Source organism: Oryctolagus cuniculus, chromosome X, assembly GCF_964237555.1.
Source record: "Oryctolagus cuniculus chromosome X, mOryCun1.1, whole genome shotgun sequence".
Taxonomy (NCBI): domain Eukaryota; kingdom Metazoa; phylum Chordata; class Mammalia; order Lagomorpha; family Leporidae; genus Oryctolagus; species Oryctolagus cuniculus.
Window position 1 is genome coordinate 108,504,403 of NC_091453.1, and position 18,219 is coordinate 108,522,621.

The 18,219-nt window shown below is 40.7% G+C and overlaps 1 protein-coding gene across 50 annotated transcripts in view; it reads right to left on the minus strand.

Moving 5' to 3' along the window:
- Positions 1-18,219, minus strand: part of ENOX2 (ecto-NOX disulfide-thiol exchanger 2) — a 315,538-nt gene that overhangs the window by 217,923 nt on the left and 79,396 nt on the right. The window lies entirely within an intron of this gene.

Here is an 18,219-nt window from a genome sequence, read left to right on the forward strand (position 1 = left end):
GCCGAAGCCAAGAGCCAGGAGTTTCATCCAGGTCTCCCAGGTGATGGCAGGGACCCAAACACTCGGGCCATCTGCTGCTGCTTTTCACAGGCCATTATCAGGGAGCTTGATCAAAGTGGAGCAGCCTGGACACCAACTGGTGCCCATAGCATTGCAGGCAGCAGCTTTACCCACCATGCCACAATGCCACTCCCACATACCTTATTTTATGAGGTCAGTTATACCCTGACACCAAAGCTAGACAAGGACACTATAAACAATGAAAATCACATGGGGCTGGTGTGGTGGCGCAGTAGGTTAATCCTCCACCTGCGGCGCTGGCATCCCATATGGGCGCCAGTTCTAGTGCCGGTTGCTCCTCTTCTAATATAGCTCTCTGCTTATGGCCTGGGAAAGCAATAGAATATGGCCCAAGTCCTTGGGCCCCTACAACCGTGTGGGAGACTGGAAGAAGCTCCTGGCTCCTGGCTTCAGATCGGTGCAACTCCAGCCATTGCGGCCATTTGGGGAGTGAACCAATGGAAGGAAGACCTTTCTCTCTGTGTCTCCCTCTCACTGTCTGTAACTCTACCTCTCAAATAAATAAATAAAATCATTTTAAAAAAAAAAGAAAATCACAAGTCAATATCCCCGAAGAACAGAGATGCAAATATCTTCAACAAAATACTATCAAACTGAATTCCATAATTCATCATGATCAAGTGAGATTTATCCCTAGGATGCAAGAATGTTTAAATAAATATTACACATTACATAAACAAAGTGAAGGATAAAAAAAAGATCATCTCAATAGGTGCAGAAAAAGCATTTACATAAAATTAAGTTTCTTTTCATGATGAAACTTAAAATGAATTAGGTATAGAAGGAACGTACCTAAACACAATAGAGTCTGTATGACAAACTCACAGTGAATGTCATACAAAATGGTAAAAATTGAAAGCTTACAAATAAGAGATGGATGTCTACTATCTCCACTTCTTTCTTTATCTATCTATTTATTTATTTTATTTACTTGAAAGGGGAGAGAGTCAGAGAAAAAGAATTTCCCATCTTCTAGTTCTATCCCCAAATACTGGAGCTGAACCAGGGTGGAACCAGGCTGAGTCAAAGAGCTGGGAATTCAATTTGGGTCTCCCATGTGACTGGCACTGCGGTATAGAAGGTTAAGCCTCCTCTTACAGTGTTGGCAACCCATGTGGTTTGAGTCCTGGCTGCTCTACTTCCAATCCAGCTCCCTGCTAATGAGCCTGGGAAAGCAGTGGAAAATGGCCCAAGTCCTTGGGCCCTTGTACCCATGTGGGAAAGGAGGAAGAAGGTCCTGGCTCCTGGCTTCTGCCTGGCCCTGCCCTGGCCATTGCAGCCATTTGGGGAGTGAAACAGTGGATGAAGATCTTTCTCTCTCTCTTTCCCTCCTTCTATCTCTGCCTTTCAAATAAACAAATCTTTAAAAATAAAATCTGGGTCTCCCATGTGGGTGGCAGTGATCCAAGTACTTAAGTTAATTATCTATCCCCCAGGTTGCACATTAACAGGAACAGGAATCAGAAGCTTAGACAAGACTTGAATCTAGACACTTCAATATAGGACACAGGCTTCCCAAGCAGTACCTTAACAGCTATGACAAACATCAGCCCCTTTCGCCACTTCTATTAAACATAGTACCAGAAGTCCTAGGAAAGGAAATTAGACAAGAAAAATAAATAAAAAGCATCCAAATAGGAAAGGAAGAAATTAAACTGTCCCTGTTTACAGATAACATAACCTTTTTTAAAAGACATATTCATTTACTTAATTACTCATGCACTTTTTTATTTTAAAGGCAGAGGGACAGAGGGGCAGGGGTGGGGGAGAGCTCCTATTTAGTGGCTCACTCCCCAAATGGCTACAACAGCTGGGGCTGGGCCAGGCCAAAGCCAGGAACAAGAAATTCCATCTGGGCCTCCCACTTGGGTGGCTGGGACTCAAGTACTTGAGTCATCACCTGTTGCTCTGGATTGGAAGTGGAATAGGCGGGAGCCAACTGGTACTCTGATATGGGCTGTGGTGTCCCAAGCAGTAGCTTAACCCACTGTGTCCCAATGCCTGCCTGACTTGATCTTACATATAGAAAACTCTAAGAATTCCAGCAAAACCTGTTAGAACTAATAAAATCCATAAGTTGTATGATACAAAAATATAGATATCAATAGTTTTTCTATATCCTAACAACAAACTATCTAAAAAACAAATCAAGCAAATAATCACATTTACCACATCTACTAAAAAATAACATTTAGGAATAAGAAAGCTAAAAATTTACACACTGAAAACAATAAACTATTGATGAAAGAAATTGAAGACACAAATAAATGGAAGGATATCCTATGTACACAGATTGAATAATTAAGATTGCTAAAGTGTCCATACTACAGAAAACAATATACAGATTCAATACAATTCCCACCATAGTTCCACTGACAATTTTTTACAGAAATAGAAAAAAAGTCCTAAAATTTGTATGGAACTACAAAAGACTCAAGTAGCCAAAGCATTGTTGAGCAAAAAGAACAAAACTAGAGGCATCATACAACCTGACTTGAAAATATACTACAATGCTATAGTAATGAAAAGAGTGTGGTATTGATACACACAAAAAAGGTATATAGCTCAATTGAACAAAATCAAGAGTTCAAAAATAAAGCCACACATCTACAGTCAATTGATTTTCTTTTTTTAAAAAAAGGTTTATTTTATTTGAAAGACAGAGTTACAGAGAGAGTGTGTGCAAGAGAGAGAAAAAAAGAGTGTGTGAGAGTGGAAGAAAGAGAGAGAGGGAGGGAGGGAGAGGGAGAGAGAGAGGTCTTCCGTCCGCTGGCTCATAGAGAGAGAGAGAGAGCGCGAGGTCTTCCATCCGCTGGCTCACTCCCCAAATGGCCATAACTGCTGGAGCTCAGCTGATATGAAACCAGGAGCCTGGAGCTTCCCCTGGGGTCTCCCAGGCGGGTGCAGGGGCCCAAGAACCTGGGCCATCCTCCATTGCTTTCCCAGGCCACAGCAGGTAGCTGGATTGGAAGTGAAGCAGCCAGGCCTCAAACCAGCACCAATATGGGATGCCGGCACTGCAGGCAGCGGCTTCAACCACTATGCCACAGCACCAGCCCCAGGCAATTGACTTTCAACAAAGGTGCCAAGAACAAGCATCTGGAATGGTCAATCTCTTCAATGAATAATGTGGAGAAAACTAAATATCCACATGCAGAAGAATGAAATTAGACCATTATTTCACACCATATACAGAAATCAACTCATCATAGACTAAAGACTTAAAGATAAGACATGGAATTGCAAAACTACTGGAAGAAAACATAAGGGAAATGCTCTATGTCATTAGTTCAGACTATAATTCTTTTGGATATGATCCCAAAAGCACAGGCAATAAACATGAAAATAGACAAAAGTGATTATATCAAACTAAAAATATTCTGCATAGAAAAGGAAACAATCAATAGAAAGAAGAGACAGCTTATAGAATTGGGGGAAAATATTTGCAAATCATATATCTGTTAAGGGATTAATATGCAAAATGTATAAGGAACTCAAAAAACTTAACATCAAGACAGCAGTCCAGTTAAAAATGGACTTGAGTAGGCACTTCTCCAAAAAGAAGACACACAAAACCGCCAACACACTTATGAAAAGAAATGCTTAACATCACTAATGATCAGAGAAATGTAAACCAAAAACACAAATGAAATATCAATGTAGATCTGTTAGAATGGCTATTATCCAAAACACAAGAGATAACAAGTGCCAGCAAGGATGTAGAAAGGGAACCTTGCATACTCTTGTTGCTGGGAATGTAAGTTAGTATAGCCATTATGAAACACCAAATGCTGCTGTGTTTGGTATAGCAATGAATACACTGCTTAGGATGCCCACATCTCATGTCAAAGTGCCAGTGTTTGAGTTCCATCTCTGCTTTCCACTCCAGCTTCCTGCTAATTCACACCCTGGGAGACAGCAGTGATGTCTTAACTACCTGTGTTCCAGACATACATGTGGGAAACTCAGATTGATTTCCAGGCTGCTGGTTTTGGCCTGGCCCAGGCTTGCTTGTTGTGGGGATTTGGGTAGTGAATCAGCTAATAGAAGACTTCTATCTGTCTGCAATTGTCTCTCTCTGCTTGTCAAATAAAAATAAATAAATAAAAATTTTAAAAAATAGTATGGAGGTTCCTCAAAAAATTAGAAATAGAACAACATGTGATCCAGCAGTCTCACTATTGGGTATTTATCCAAAGGAAGTGACAAAAATATGTTGAATAGATATCTTCACTCTCATGTTCATTGGAGCATTATTCACAGTAGCCACAATATAGAATAAATCTAAGTGTCCATCAACCAATGTATGGATAAACAAAATGTGATATATACACAGTGGAATACTATTTAGCCTAAAAAAGACAGGGATTCTGTCATTTGTGGCAATATTGATGTACATGAATAACATTATGTTAAGTGAAACAATCCTATACATCAAGAGAAATATTGCATTATCTCAGTTATATATAAGAAAATTGGACTCACAGAAGCAGATAGAACGGCTGTTACCAGTGACTTAAGGAGCGGAGATAGAGAAAATGTTGGTCAAAGGATAAAAAATTCTAGTTAGGAACAAGTAAAAGACATCTATTATACAACATGGTAATTAATAATTACCATTATTATTAATTACCATTAATAATTAATAGCAATGTATTATTTAAAATAACTAAGGGTACATTTTAAGTTTTTGTTTCAATAAATATGAGTATGTGAGGTAATGCATTTGTTAACTAGCTTGATTTAGACATCCACAATATATATGTATTTTAAAGCATCATGTTGTTAAATAGATACAAGTTTATTCATCAATTAAAAATAATTTTTAAAAAGAAAAGAAATAGAGTGACTGGTTTTTCAGGGAGGGGGCATGATATTTGAACTCGTTCTTAAAGAGTGAAAAAAGCAGGTGAGGGGAAGGGAAAAGAGGCAAAAGGTTTTAATGGAGCAAATGCTCTGAGGGAAAAAAATCCAAGCAAAAAGTAGAGGCCCTACTTGAATATAATGTAAATGGTTGCTGAACATAGATTGCCCATGCCCATCCTTTCATTTTACCATTAGGCATGGATACTATCTGACTTCTTTTATAATTTCATCAGTATCACCTAGAAGTCATACAGAAGAATATCATCTACACTAAAATCCTGTAAGAAAACTAGGCTACTGCCAGGTAGATAATGTGGCAGGAAAAATGGAAAGTGAAAGATTAGAAATGGGACAACAGAAAATAGAGAAGTAGTTTAAGGATGTTTACCTCCAACATAGCTGAGACAGTGTTGGGGATGGCAGCAGACCTTAGGAATAGAGTATTTCTGATCAAAGATTTGGGCCTAGAATATCAGAAGCATAGTCACATACAGAACAAATCTCCTAGTACTGGCTTTGTCTAAAAAATCAGAGCTTTCGGGCCAGCGCCGCGGCTCAATAGGCTAATCCTCCGCCTTGTGGCGCCGGCACACCAGGTTCTAGTCCTGGTTGCCCCTCTTCCAGGCCAGCTCTCTGCTGTGGCCAGGGAGTGCAGTAGAGGATGGCCCAAGTGCTTGGGCCCTGCACCCCATGGGAGACCAGGATAAGTACCTGGCTCCTGCCATCGGATCAGCGCCGTGCGCCGGCCGCAGCATGCCGGCCGCGGCGGCCATTGGAGGGTGAACCAATGGCAAAAGGAAGACCTTTCTCTCTATGTCTCTCTCTGACTGTCCACTCTGCCTGTCAAAAAAATAAATAAAAATTTAAAAAAATCAGAGCTTTCACATGGAAGTAGCATGCAAAAGATAGTCATTTGCCAACAGAGATCAATCGTCAAGAAAAAGGCCATCTCTCAATGCAAAAGACAGTGACTTATAAGTCAGATACTGCTGATGGATATACCTGATCAAGATCCACATATCTGACCACCCCACATTCACATATTAGCCTTCTGTTCTTTATCAAAATAAAGGATTTTTTTTTCAACTTTTTAGAACTAAGTCACTAACCTATGGCTTTGGTATTAAATAACAGTCTTGGGGCTGGTGTTGTGGTATAGCAGGTAAAGGCACCACCTACAACACCAACATTCCATAAGGAAGCAAGTCAGAATCTCGGCTGTTTCACTTCTGATCCAGCTCCCCGCTAAAGTACCTGGGAAAGCAGCAGAGGATAGCCCAGGTCCTTGGGACCCTGCACTCATGTAGGAGAGCAGCAAGAAGCTCCTGGTTCCTGGCTTCAGCCTGGCCCAGCCACTGCCATTGCAGCCATTTGCAGAGTCAACCAGCAGATGCAAGATCTCTTTCTCTGATTCAAATCCCCCGTTAATGTGCTTGGAAACTCAGTGGAAGATGGCCCGAGTACTTGGGTCCTTCCACCCACATAGAAAACTAGAATAGAGTTCCTGGCTCCTGGTTTTGCCTGGCTCAGCTTTGACCACTGTAGCAATTTGGGGTGTGACCCAGTGAATGGAAGATTTCTCTCTCTCTACTTCCCTTTCTCTTTCTGTAACTCTGCCTTTCAAATAAATAAATGAAACTCTTAAAATGAAATTAAAATATGAGTGCATTTCCATGAACTTACACAAGAGAACGAGAGGCAGAGAGAGAAAGAGAGGTCTTCTATCTGCTGGTTGACTCCCCAGATTGCTGCAATGGCTGGAGCTGCGCCAATCTGAAGACAGGAGCCAGGAGCTTCTTCTGGGTCTCCCATGCAGGTACAGGGGCCCAAGGACCATCTTCCATTACTTTCCCAGGCCACAGCAGAGAGCTGAATGGGAAGTGGAACAGCAGGGACTCGAACCAGTGCCCATATGATGGGATGCCAGAACTGCAGGCAGTGGCTTTACCCGCTATGCTACAGCACCGGCCCCCAAAATCACATTTTAAACCATTCATTTTCTGTGTCTCAAAAGTGAAAGCATCTGTAGACATTAGCTCCATATTCGAGCCAATGAGACGAGTCACCATAGCCCCTTGTAAACTACACACAATATAATCAACTTTCCAGGTAAACTTTGCTCTACTGAAATTGGGTCCAGGCTTTAATCTGGAGGCTAGCCTTCATTTAGGTTGAGAAAAACACAAGGTAGTGGCTTCATGCTTTGTAAACAGGATATAAGAAAATTTTTAAAAGTCAACAAGAGAGGCTGGCACCGCAGCTGAATAGGCTAATCCTCCACCTGCAGCGCCAGCACCTGGGGTTCTAATCCCGGTCGGGGCGCCAGATTCTGTCCCGGTTGCTCCTCTTCCAGTCCAGCTCTCTGCTGTGGCCAGGGAGTGCAGTGGAGGATGGCCCACGTCATTGGGCCCTGCACCCGCATGGGCGACCAGGAGAAGCACCTGGCTCCTGGTTTCGGATCAGCGCGGTGCACCGGCCGCAGCACACCAGCCACAGCGGCCACTGGAGGGTGAACCAACAGTAAAGGAAGACCTTTCTCTCTGTCTCGCTCTCTCTCTCACTGTCTAACTCTACCTGTCCAAAAAAAAAAAAAAAGTCAACGAAAGAGTGCAAACATATGCAGTTGAAAAATCTTTAGTAGCCAGAACATAGGGAGGAAGAAAATCCTAGAAACTTTGGGAGTGAAATGACTTCCATTAATTTTAGAAAATGTTTTACATGGTATTAAAATGGTCTATAGATCCAGTGTCTGCAAATTGATAGAAATAAAAAGGAGAGAATGATCCTACATGGGAAGCAGGATACACAGCAGACTCAAGGAATGGCAGATGGCCTAAACAGCACTCTGGCCTCAGAATCAGCCCTTAAGGCATTCGGATCTGGCTAAAGAGCCCATGAGAGTCCCAGGCATGGAAAGCCAAAACAGTGTGGGAAAAAAAATGACCTAAAGAAAGATCTCTGTGAGTGAGATCCCAGTGGAAAGAACAGGCCATCGAAGAAGGCAGTACCTTTCTCTGAAGGGAGAAGAGAACTTCTACTTTGACTATGGCCTTGTCTAAATAAGATAGGAGTTGGTGAACTCAAGAGGCTTCCATAGGCTTGGCAGCTCATAACAAGAGCCTTGGGTCATAATATAAGAGGGTTAATTTTTTTTTTTTTTTTTGACAGGCAGAGTGGACAGTCAGAGAGAGACAGAGAGAAAGGTCTTCCTTTGCCGTTGGTTCACCCTCCAATGGCCGCCGCGGCCGGCGTGCTGTGGCCGGTGCACCGTGCTGATCCGATGGCAGGAGCCAGGCACTTCTCCTGGTCTCCCATGGGGTGCAGGGCCCAAGTACTTGGGCCATCCTCCACTGCACTCCCTGGCCACAGCAGAGAGCTGGCCTGGAAGAGGGGCAACTGGGACAGAATCCGGTGCCCCAACCAGGACTAGAACCTGGTGTGCCGGTGCCGCAAGGTGGAGGATTAGCCTAGTGAGCTGCGGCGCCGGCCATGAGGGTCAATTGTTAAATCAACAACGGGAGTCACTGTGCACCTGCTCCCCATGTAGGACCTCTGCCCTTAATGTGTTGTACTATGTGAATTCATGGTAAAATTACTACTCAAACAGTACTCTATACTTTGTGTGTCTTTGTGGGTGCAGTCTGTTGAGGTCTTTACTTAGTATATACTAAGTTGATCTTCTATATATAAAGATAATTGAAAATGAATCATGATGAAGAATGGGATGGGAGAGGGAGTGGGAGATGGGACGGTTGTGGGTGGAAGGGAGGTTATGGGGGGAAAGGCTGCTATAATTCAAAAGTTGTACTTTGGAAATTTATATTTATTAAATAAAAATTGAAAAGAAAAAATGGTCTATAGGTAAATGGTCACTATCTAAATCACACAGAACGGTGCTGTCTAAGTCTATTTTAACATTGGAAAATTACAATTCTTGCTGGGGTTTAGAAAGATAAAACAGCATGTGTATTGATGGACACAACTTTGTACTGATAGCCTAATTAACCCAGCCAAAATGCAGAAACTCATTAAAAGCATTTAAATCCATGTTCAACACAAATGTGCAATTATCTGCATTTATATTAACAAATAAACAACAGTCAGAATCATAAGAAAGCTCTAATACAACATTCAAGATTGAGAACTTGACTTTTAGAAGTTATAAAAGTAACCCAAGAGCAAAGTCAGTTCATGCTAGAGCTGGGTTTCATTGACACAACATATTCAGGAGCAGCGCCAGTATCACACACACAAGGTTTTAAAAGCTTGAAGTTCCTCCAAACTTAGGCAGAGGCACAACTGCCTGTAAATTGGCTGATGTCTTAAATGTGGGTGGATATGCACACCGAAATGCTGCACAGTGTTATTATGATACTGTCCCCTCTGAATCCTCCTCTTCCCTACTCCTTTCTGCTAGCTTACAGCTGCTTCTTTTTTAAGCTTCATCATGAACATCACTTCTATGAGGAGCCTTTCCACTTTCTCTACTGCCGAGTCTCAAGTTGTACACTCCTGTCAGGTATTCTATTACACTCTTTGACAATACCCCATTGCAGTACTTAAACTTTATTGAAACTGTTGTCTTCCTTACCCAACCACAAGCTCATGAGCCAAGAATCATTTCTGTCTTTTAAACTTTCTTTTTTTTTTTTTTTTTTGACAGGCAGAGTGGACAGTGAGAGAGAGAGACAGGTGAGAAAGAAAACTTTCTTAGTCATTGACAGAACATATTTGTAGGGTAGAGTGTAATATTTCAGAACATTTATATATTGTATAATCATCAACTCAGGGCATGCAGGTATCATTTCTTTATTTAGAGAACATTGAAAATCCTCTCTTGTAGGTATTTTGAATTAAGCAATATTGTTGACTACAACTACCCTTCTGTGTAATAGAACACTCTGTCTTATTATAGTTTCCCCCCAGCATAGCTAGGTATTCTGTGTATAGTAGGAACTCAATAAATATCTGGTAACCATATTAATAAATGAATGAACAAGTGTATAGACATTCAGATACAAATTTATTAATGTCAGTCAAATTCTACACAGTGCAAAGTCACTGATTTTTTAGAAGGCATCGAGAAAAAAAAGTATATTATATAACATGAGAGTTTGTGTATGTGTGTGTGTCTTTAAGTTTGGTGATGATAGCAGAACGTGCTATGAATGTGTTGATGGAGAGGGAGAGGATTTCTTAAAGCACAAATATCAATATACCTAAATAATTTCCCGAGGAATCATAATTCCTCAGATTTATGTATTTATGCTCAAACTGCTTCCAACCATGTTTCATTTATTCTTACAAGCTCCAAGCAAAATAGATAAGGACAGATATTATCAATGTCATTTTTCTGAAGGGGAAATGGATTGAGGAGTGAAGTGAACTTGCCTAACTGCAAATGGTATCCCAATATCCGAGTTGATGCTCCAGCCACTAGAACACTGTGTCTTGGTAAGATCACAATTATTATCATAATCTTTTTTTAGAGCCAGAGAAACAGATATGGGCAAATATCTGAGAAAGCAAGCAAGCCCATAATTCATACTGACTAATGTTCTTTCCAGGCTGTAGTAAAGGTAATTTAGCTTCTTGCAGGTTGTAGTAAAGGTAATTTCATTTCTGGGTTCAAATTACTCATGTAACTAGCACACACAAGGGGAAATTGGGACTTGGATTGACGTTTACTCTTTAAGTTAAAGAAATTTTGTATTAACATCAGTCAGCATAGTAGAAGAGACCAACAGGCCAATAAGATGAAATACACTTAACAAGAATGACCAGTTTTCAGCTAGAGTAATTAAATCTAGTATTTTTCTGAAATGCACTTGACAAGGAAAAAATATCTTTCATTCTGATTTATCTTCATAATTAACATCATGTGGAAATTATCATTGGAATGGAAACATCTGTATTAATTGAGCTCTTTATTTTAGCCCTATATGATCTAGTTTGGTTAACATTACACAAAAGCATTTAAATAAAGGGCTCTCCCTCATAGTTCCTTTCCTTAACAAAAAAATCAATACAACTTAGAGGTGTTTTCAAACTCAGGCAGCAAAATAGATACTGGTCCCAAAGTAGTTTTGAGAATCAGCTATGAATGAGATTTTATTACGTTTTCAATCTCACATGATGCATTTTATCAAGAAGCTCAAGGACCTCATAGGAATGGCCACTGCCCTGTCGTTTGATCAACCAGGCTCTGTGGAAGTGAAGGGCAATGGTGACCTTCCTAGACTGGCTGCTGAGCAGATCAGGGGTACAACTTTCTTTGGCTTTAATAATCAATTCTCACTGGCATTCATTCAAATTCTAAAAGAAGATTTTAATGCCAACAGAAATTGGTTTTTATTTTAACAAATAACTGTGTGCACCCCTTTACTTAGCCCTTCTGCCCTTACCCTATCTCTCATTTATTGGCAGATTCTGCCTTTTCCTTCAGGTCTTTCAGTCTGATGGGCATATGTTGCTCCTCTGAGCCCCAGGAAAATAGCAAGCAGAAAGGACAAAAGTCACCTATTGCTCAGTTGCTAATATAAGGACTCAGATACAAGGGTAGCTTCACATGCACTGTTTCATTTAGTCCTTACAATAATCTTACTTAGGTATGTGTTATACTTAAGGCAAAGGTAAAGAAACTCTGGCACTGGGAGGTGAAATGACTTACTCAAAGTCATATAGCTGGGATGTGGTAAAGCTAAAGTTCAAATCCAAGTGATCTGGCACCACAGTCTATATACATGACCAAAATAATATATTAATGAGAGATTGGTTGAGGTCAGAAATCGTCCCAAGAGAGTAACAACTGATCACAGAGTTTTAGAGCTAGAAAGAACCTTAAAGATTATTAACTCCAACCTTCTTATCTTCCCAATGAGAAAAGTAGGGCAGGGGGCTGGCACTGTGGTGAAGTGGGTAAAGCTGCCACCTGAAGTGCCGGCATCCCATATGGGTCGAGTATCAGCTGCTCCACTTCCAATCCAGCTCTCTGCTATGGCTTGGGAAAACAGTAGAGGATGGCCCAAATCCTTGGGCCCCTGCACCCATGTAGGCAACCTGGAAGAAGCTCCTGGTTTCTGGCTTTGGATTCGCGCAGCTCTGGCCATCGCAGCCATCTGGGGAGTGAACCAGCAGATGGAAGAAGTCTCTTTCTATCTCTGCCTCTCTGTAACTCTGCCTTTTGAATAAATAAATTATTTTTTAAAAAATCTCTATCTCTTAAAAAAAAGTAAGGCAGAACAAAGTTAACTGACATGCCTAAAGTCACATGATTTTCAAGGAGCTGAGCCTGCCTTACATTCCAGGTGTTCTGACCCCTAATCAAATGTCTTCCATTATATCACATCGTGCTCTCCTGGATGTATTCATGTGGCAAAAATATGATTTGAATTTAGTGAAATTGCCTTTCCTAGGCCTGCATCTGAGTAACTGAACATGACTGAAGAAAATACATGACTGTGTAACTGAACATAACTGAAAAAAATAGCTGAGAATGGGCTTTCATTTCCAAGATTTAACGGAACACTCATCTACTTTAGTATTAAACTTTCTTTCCCTCTCTTCAAAGTGTTTATATCTTCACTACTGTCCTCAATCCTTCTGTATCTTTCCTCACTCCACTGTCCTTTAAATTATTTTTGTGAGAGAGAGGAAGGGAGGGAGGGAGAATTGGAGAGAGGGAGAGAGGGAGAGAGGGAGAGAGGGAGAGAGGGAGAGAGGGAGAGGGGGAGAGGGGGAGAGGGGGAGAGGGGGAGAGAGGGAGAGAGGGAGAGAGGGAGCAAGCGAGCACACTCCCATCTGCTGGTTCCATGCAATGGCCAAGGCTGGTACTGGCTGAAGCCCAGAGCTGGGAACTACATCCAGGTCTCCCACATGGGTGGCAGGAATACAATCATATGAGTCATTACCACCACCTTCCAGAGTCTGTACTAGCAGAGAGCTGAAGCATGGGTATCAAACACAGGTTCTCCAAACCAACATCTTAACTGCTTGGCTAAATGCCCACCTCTGCTACCTGCTTTTACCTAATGATCTTACCTCATACTTTATGAAGAAAAGAAAAGTCACTGGAAGAATGAGCTCTTTCATCTACTCACAACAAATATACAAACCTACCTCCCTATATTTCTAGCTATATTCTCTCTCTTCTGTCCTATCAAAATGGAACTAGTGTCCCTGAATCCCATCCCATGCCATCCCTTACTGCTGCTCAGACTTGCTCCTGCAGATGTCCCTTTTCTTCTGCAACATAATTCCCCCTTTCATAGAATTATATTTATGAAATACAGGAAATCTCCCTTTATATTAATACATTTTAAAAAGAAATTTTTTTGCCAAAACAATAAAATCTGATCACCCCACCCCATCCCCCCAAAATTTCCTTCTTGCTACTAGAAGGCAGCCTTGTCTCCCATGCTTTGAATAAAGCTATGCATCCCAACTATCAGTAAAGCCTGTCTTCTTATTAAACTCCAAACTACATCTTGTTTCTGTCTATTTCTCTTCATCTTTGCTAACATGATGCAAATCACCATGTTATCTAACTTATACTCCTACGAGAAATAAATAGCCACCTAAATGGTTGCCATGCTTCCATTCTTCCTACCTTTAGGCAATCTCCACAGAGCAGCCAAAGTAGTCTTTACAAAAAAATTAAAACAATTCATAATACTTCTGTGCTTGAAACACTTTTATGAATTCTCATAGCTCTTAAACAAAATCCCAATTTGTCAGGGCCTATAAGGCATCTATGATGTGACCCCTGTTTACTTCTCCCAACTTCATCTCATGCCATGATCCCTTTTATTCAACTAAGTTGGCCACCTCTCTGCTCCTGCAACATACTCAGTTATTTCTTGTCTTAGACACCGGTGCTTCTTTTCCCCAGAATCTTGGTGTGACAGATGTCTTCTCATTCATCCCATCTCAGGCTGAAATTCATATTCCTGAAACTTCCTTCCATGATATGTAAGTAGCTCCTCCCTATTTTTCTCATCCACAGCTGCCCTAACACTTAATACATTTGGCAAATATTGTATGTGTATATTTATGTATATCCATATTTACTTGTCTGTCTCAGCTCTACAAGAGAAGGGATCTCTATTTTTTTCACTGTTGTTTTTATAACGTATAGCAGAGTACCTGGCACCAAGCAGGTGCTCAATAAATTTTTGCTGAATTAGGAAATAAAGTTAATTCATGGATTTGATTTAATAATATCTGGGACACTGGTCAAGTATGGAGAGGCAGTCCTTAGAATAAAGCAAAAAACAGGAAGCAGTTAGTGCCAGTCAACTACAAAGATAAACATAATCACCTGAAGAGCTCTTCTTTGGGTCCTCTATACTCACTTATCAATGCATTGCTATCTAATAACACAGAGAAAAATAATTCTGCCTTATTTAGGAAAAGAAATTAGGTTGGCTTATTACTGTGAACCTTTTGCCAAATTTTAATGTATAGGTTCTGATTTTCTTTTGTGGTGATACCTTTCTGAATGAATAAAAAATGAAAATCTGCAAAGTGAATTCAGATGAGAGACAGGACCTTGAGGTGATACTGTTTAAGATTCTCTCTTTCAAATATGTTCCCTCTCACTAGACACACTTGAACAGCAAGAGGGAGATACATTTTACTTTGTTATTTTTACCTCAAGCCATTTATTCCTCTGCTAAGTAGTTTATCGATTCTTTGACATCAATTTAAAGCTGAAGTTTACAGGAGTCCTATCAGAAACCTTACAGTGTTAAAAATAATGACTTGCCCAAACAATACCATGTCAGTTGTTGAAGAAGTAACTCAGGAAAACAAACACGCTTAAAGCCAGAAACTAAATATAGATATTCCCTTAAAAAACACCTGGGAAGTCACCTTTCCAAGAACAGAAAGCAAAAATCTGTAACATGAGGAAAAATCCAGTAGTAAATCTAATAAAGAAAAGTCACAATTCACTATAGCCTACTACCTCCCACTAATATTCCATAACAATCATTTTAGACAGGAAGAATAAGGTTGCCAAATGTTCTTGTTCTATACTTCCTGTACTACTTTTACATCCTACACATTCAGCCCTAGTATTAAAAAAATACCATCCATGCTATTTTACTTCTTGGCTTCTAGAGAAGGATTCTTACAGGCCTGCCTATAAACCTTTCAAGGACTCAAATTCCAAATGTCATCCTATAGAAAGCACATCTGCCTTCACTCACCATTCCTTTCAGCAAAATGTTGGTTATATTCAGTTGTTTTGGGATGAGGCATGAAGAAGTCTAGAATTACCTATCTAACTATAATTGCTGGAACAAAGAAGCACAACAAAGAGACAAATGTCTTAATAATGTCAACTCAAGAATAAGCGTTTATGTATAACGGCACATATACACAATACTCCTTTTCACCCTAAAGGAGAACAAGTGCTAAACCTTTCTGGAGTCATAGCAGTGCGCCTTTCAAAAAACTGATTTACATGTTGATTTGGAGGTGTAACTCATCTGAGACACTTAGGGGATTCCTCAACATGCATGGGAATTTGGGAACATATAAAATCGTAATTATTTCCCATTCCCCACTCTTCCTGATCTCTATCTTCTTTAGGGGACTATGGACATGGAGGCTCCACATACTGGGTGGGTGGTCTTTTAAACTGCATGACCACACAGGGTCATTCAATCAACACATGCCTGTTAGGTGCTATGTATTGTTCTAGCAGCTGGAACAGGCCCACAGAAGGGTTGCACAGGTTCAAACGAGCTTAAGAGAGTAATAAGGAGAGAAGAATTTATGTCTAAGACAAGGTAACAGCGATTGCTATGGGCTGTCAGTAGCAGGTGAGATGTAAAACAGGGAATCTCTTCTTCAAAGCGACCTGACCTCAGTTTCCTTTCTAATTCCAGCACAACACATCTCAGGATCCAGGGAAAGGATATCTGAAAACTTAAGGCACTTTTGCTGCTGAGTAACTGAGGCAAACTGACACTCTGTAAAGGAGCCCCGGATCATCACTGCCCTGAGTCCAGGGCTCCATTTCCACTTCTTTTACATTTTGAGCTTCAGGATATTTTTGACCTTTTCCTTCCCACCTCTACAAAGTAGCACATTGAGGCATTTTTAGTAAACAAATAATTTAATTTTGAAGGGAAGAAATTTCAAAGTAAATGTCTATGCCAACCACTCATTGATTAAACAAATGCTTATAGAGCACCTACTGTAAACCAAGGATTGCTCTTGGTGCTTGGCAGTGAACCCTGTTCTCATGAAGTACACATCAAAACGGTTTTTGTTGAATTGTATTTATTTGAAAGAGAAAGAGGAGGAGGGGGAGGGAAGGAAGGAGGGGAGGGGAGGGGGAGGGGGAACGAGAGGGGGAGGGGGAGCGAGAGCGAGAGCTCATATAATATGGACACCCATCTACCTCTTCCTTCCCTAAATGTCTGTGGACCAGGCTGAAGCCAGGAGCTGAGAACTCAATTCAGGTCTCCACATGGGTGGTAAGAACCCAAGTACTTTCATCCATTATCTGCTACCTCCCAGTGTGTACACTAGCAGAAAGCTGGAATCAGGAGTGAAGCCAGGATCTGGCTCCCATTTGGTAGTAGGCATCACAAACAGCATCTTAACCATTCCTCCAAGTGCTTGTCCCAAAGCTTACATTTTAAATTGGAATTGCTGGGGCCAACTCTGTGGCATAGAGGGTTAAGCCTGCACCTGTGGTGGCAGCATCACATATGGGCTCTGGTTCATGTCCTGGCTGCTCTTCTTCCAATCCAGCTCTCTGCTATGGCCTGGGAAAGCAATGGAAGATGGCCCAAGTTCTTGGATCCCTGTACCTAGGTGGGAGATCCAGAGGAAGCTCCTGGCTCCTGGCTCCTGGCTTCAGATGGGCCTCGCTCCAGCCGTTGTGGCCATCTGGGGAGTGAACCAGTGGATGGAAGACCCTTCTCTCTGTCTCTCCCTCTGTCTGTAAATCTCTCTCTAAAATAAAAAAAATCTTTTTAAAAATGGGAATTGCTAAGCTAGCAGCAATTTTGCAATAACTACATTGCTTAATACTGGTTAAGTGATTTGAATAGTCCTTTCTCTTTCCTACATTCTCTAGCTTCTACTCTAGAGTCTAACCTTTGGGCCTATGTCTTTTTGCTGCTTTTCAAGTTTCTGCCACTTCCACTCTGAGACCTAGCTCAGATGCTCACTTCTGGCTGACTCCACTCTCTCTGTTGCTCAGGCACACTTCCTTTAGTTGAGTGTAGCCCTAAAGAATGAAGCTCCTCTTACAAGGAGACCAACTCTCTCTTTTAGATCCTGGTGAGAAGAATAGGACCCAAATCCTCAGGACACTGGGCTCTGTCTTCTGGTCTCTGCCATCTGATTAGCATTTTCTTGCCAGTTTAGCAAAGTCTCCAACTCCATTTACAAATCCTTGTTTTCCTTAATTCCCTTCTAATCTTTACTTTCTATTTACATTGTATCTGTTTTCTTCCTCATAAACATTTCTCAAACAAGTTGAGAAAGGAGGATAATTGGGAATATGAAAGAACAAAGTCCCAATTAGAAAAAAATTTTTAAAATCCATATTATATACGATGATCTGAAAAAGAAAGCTTTTGGGACCAGGTCTACAAAAAATTCTGGTCTCATATATGCATTCTTGATTCCTGTGGAATTTCAACAAGCAGTTCTTTAAATAATTGTGCTTTGTGTTTCTGGATTGTTAGGAGGTTTTAACATTTTGGAACTGCAGGGGCAAACAGGAAAATCTTAAAATGTGATTACTTCCTAGTAAAATAAAATGTTATATGAAATTTCTTTTTCATACCCTCCATTTTCCCACCTCATCTGAAATAGAAAATAAGTTGAAAATATTTCAGTCCAAAGTGTAATTTTATGAAGAAGATAAGCACCTAGGAACAGAGGCTGATAATGAAAGTATCTCCGCCACCATAGAGCAACACTAGCATAATTCAATAAAGTTTATAAACCCATCCCTGACAATCTAAACACAGCAAAAACAATTTCCTGTTTGTGCAAATAGATGTGATATTGAACAGAACCAAATCAGGCTGCAATTAGCTCAGAAAAAAAAAAAAAACCTGATACACTAGACTCAGTTTAGCTAGAAGAATGCCACAGCATTTCAACACATTTGCACATTAGTTTAATAAAATTAATATCTCCAAGAGAATTCTCATTCTAGAGAGGGGGGCATGGGGAACTGAATGCGTTATAGAGAAAAAATGAAACACTAAAAAAGTTACTACAGAGAGTTTTCTACAT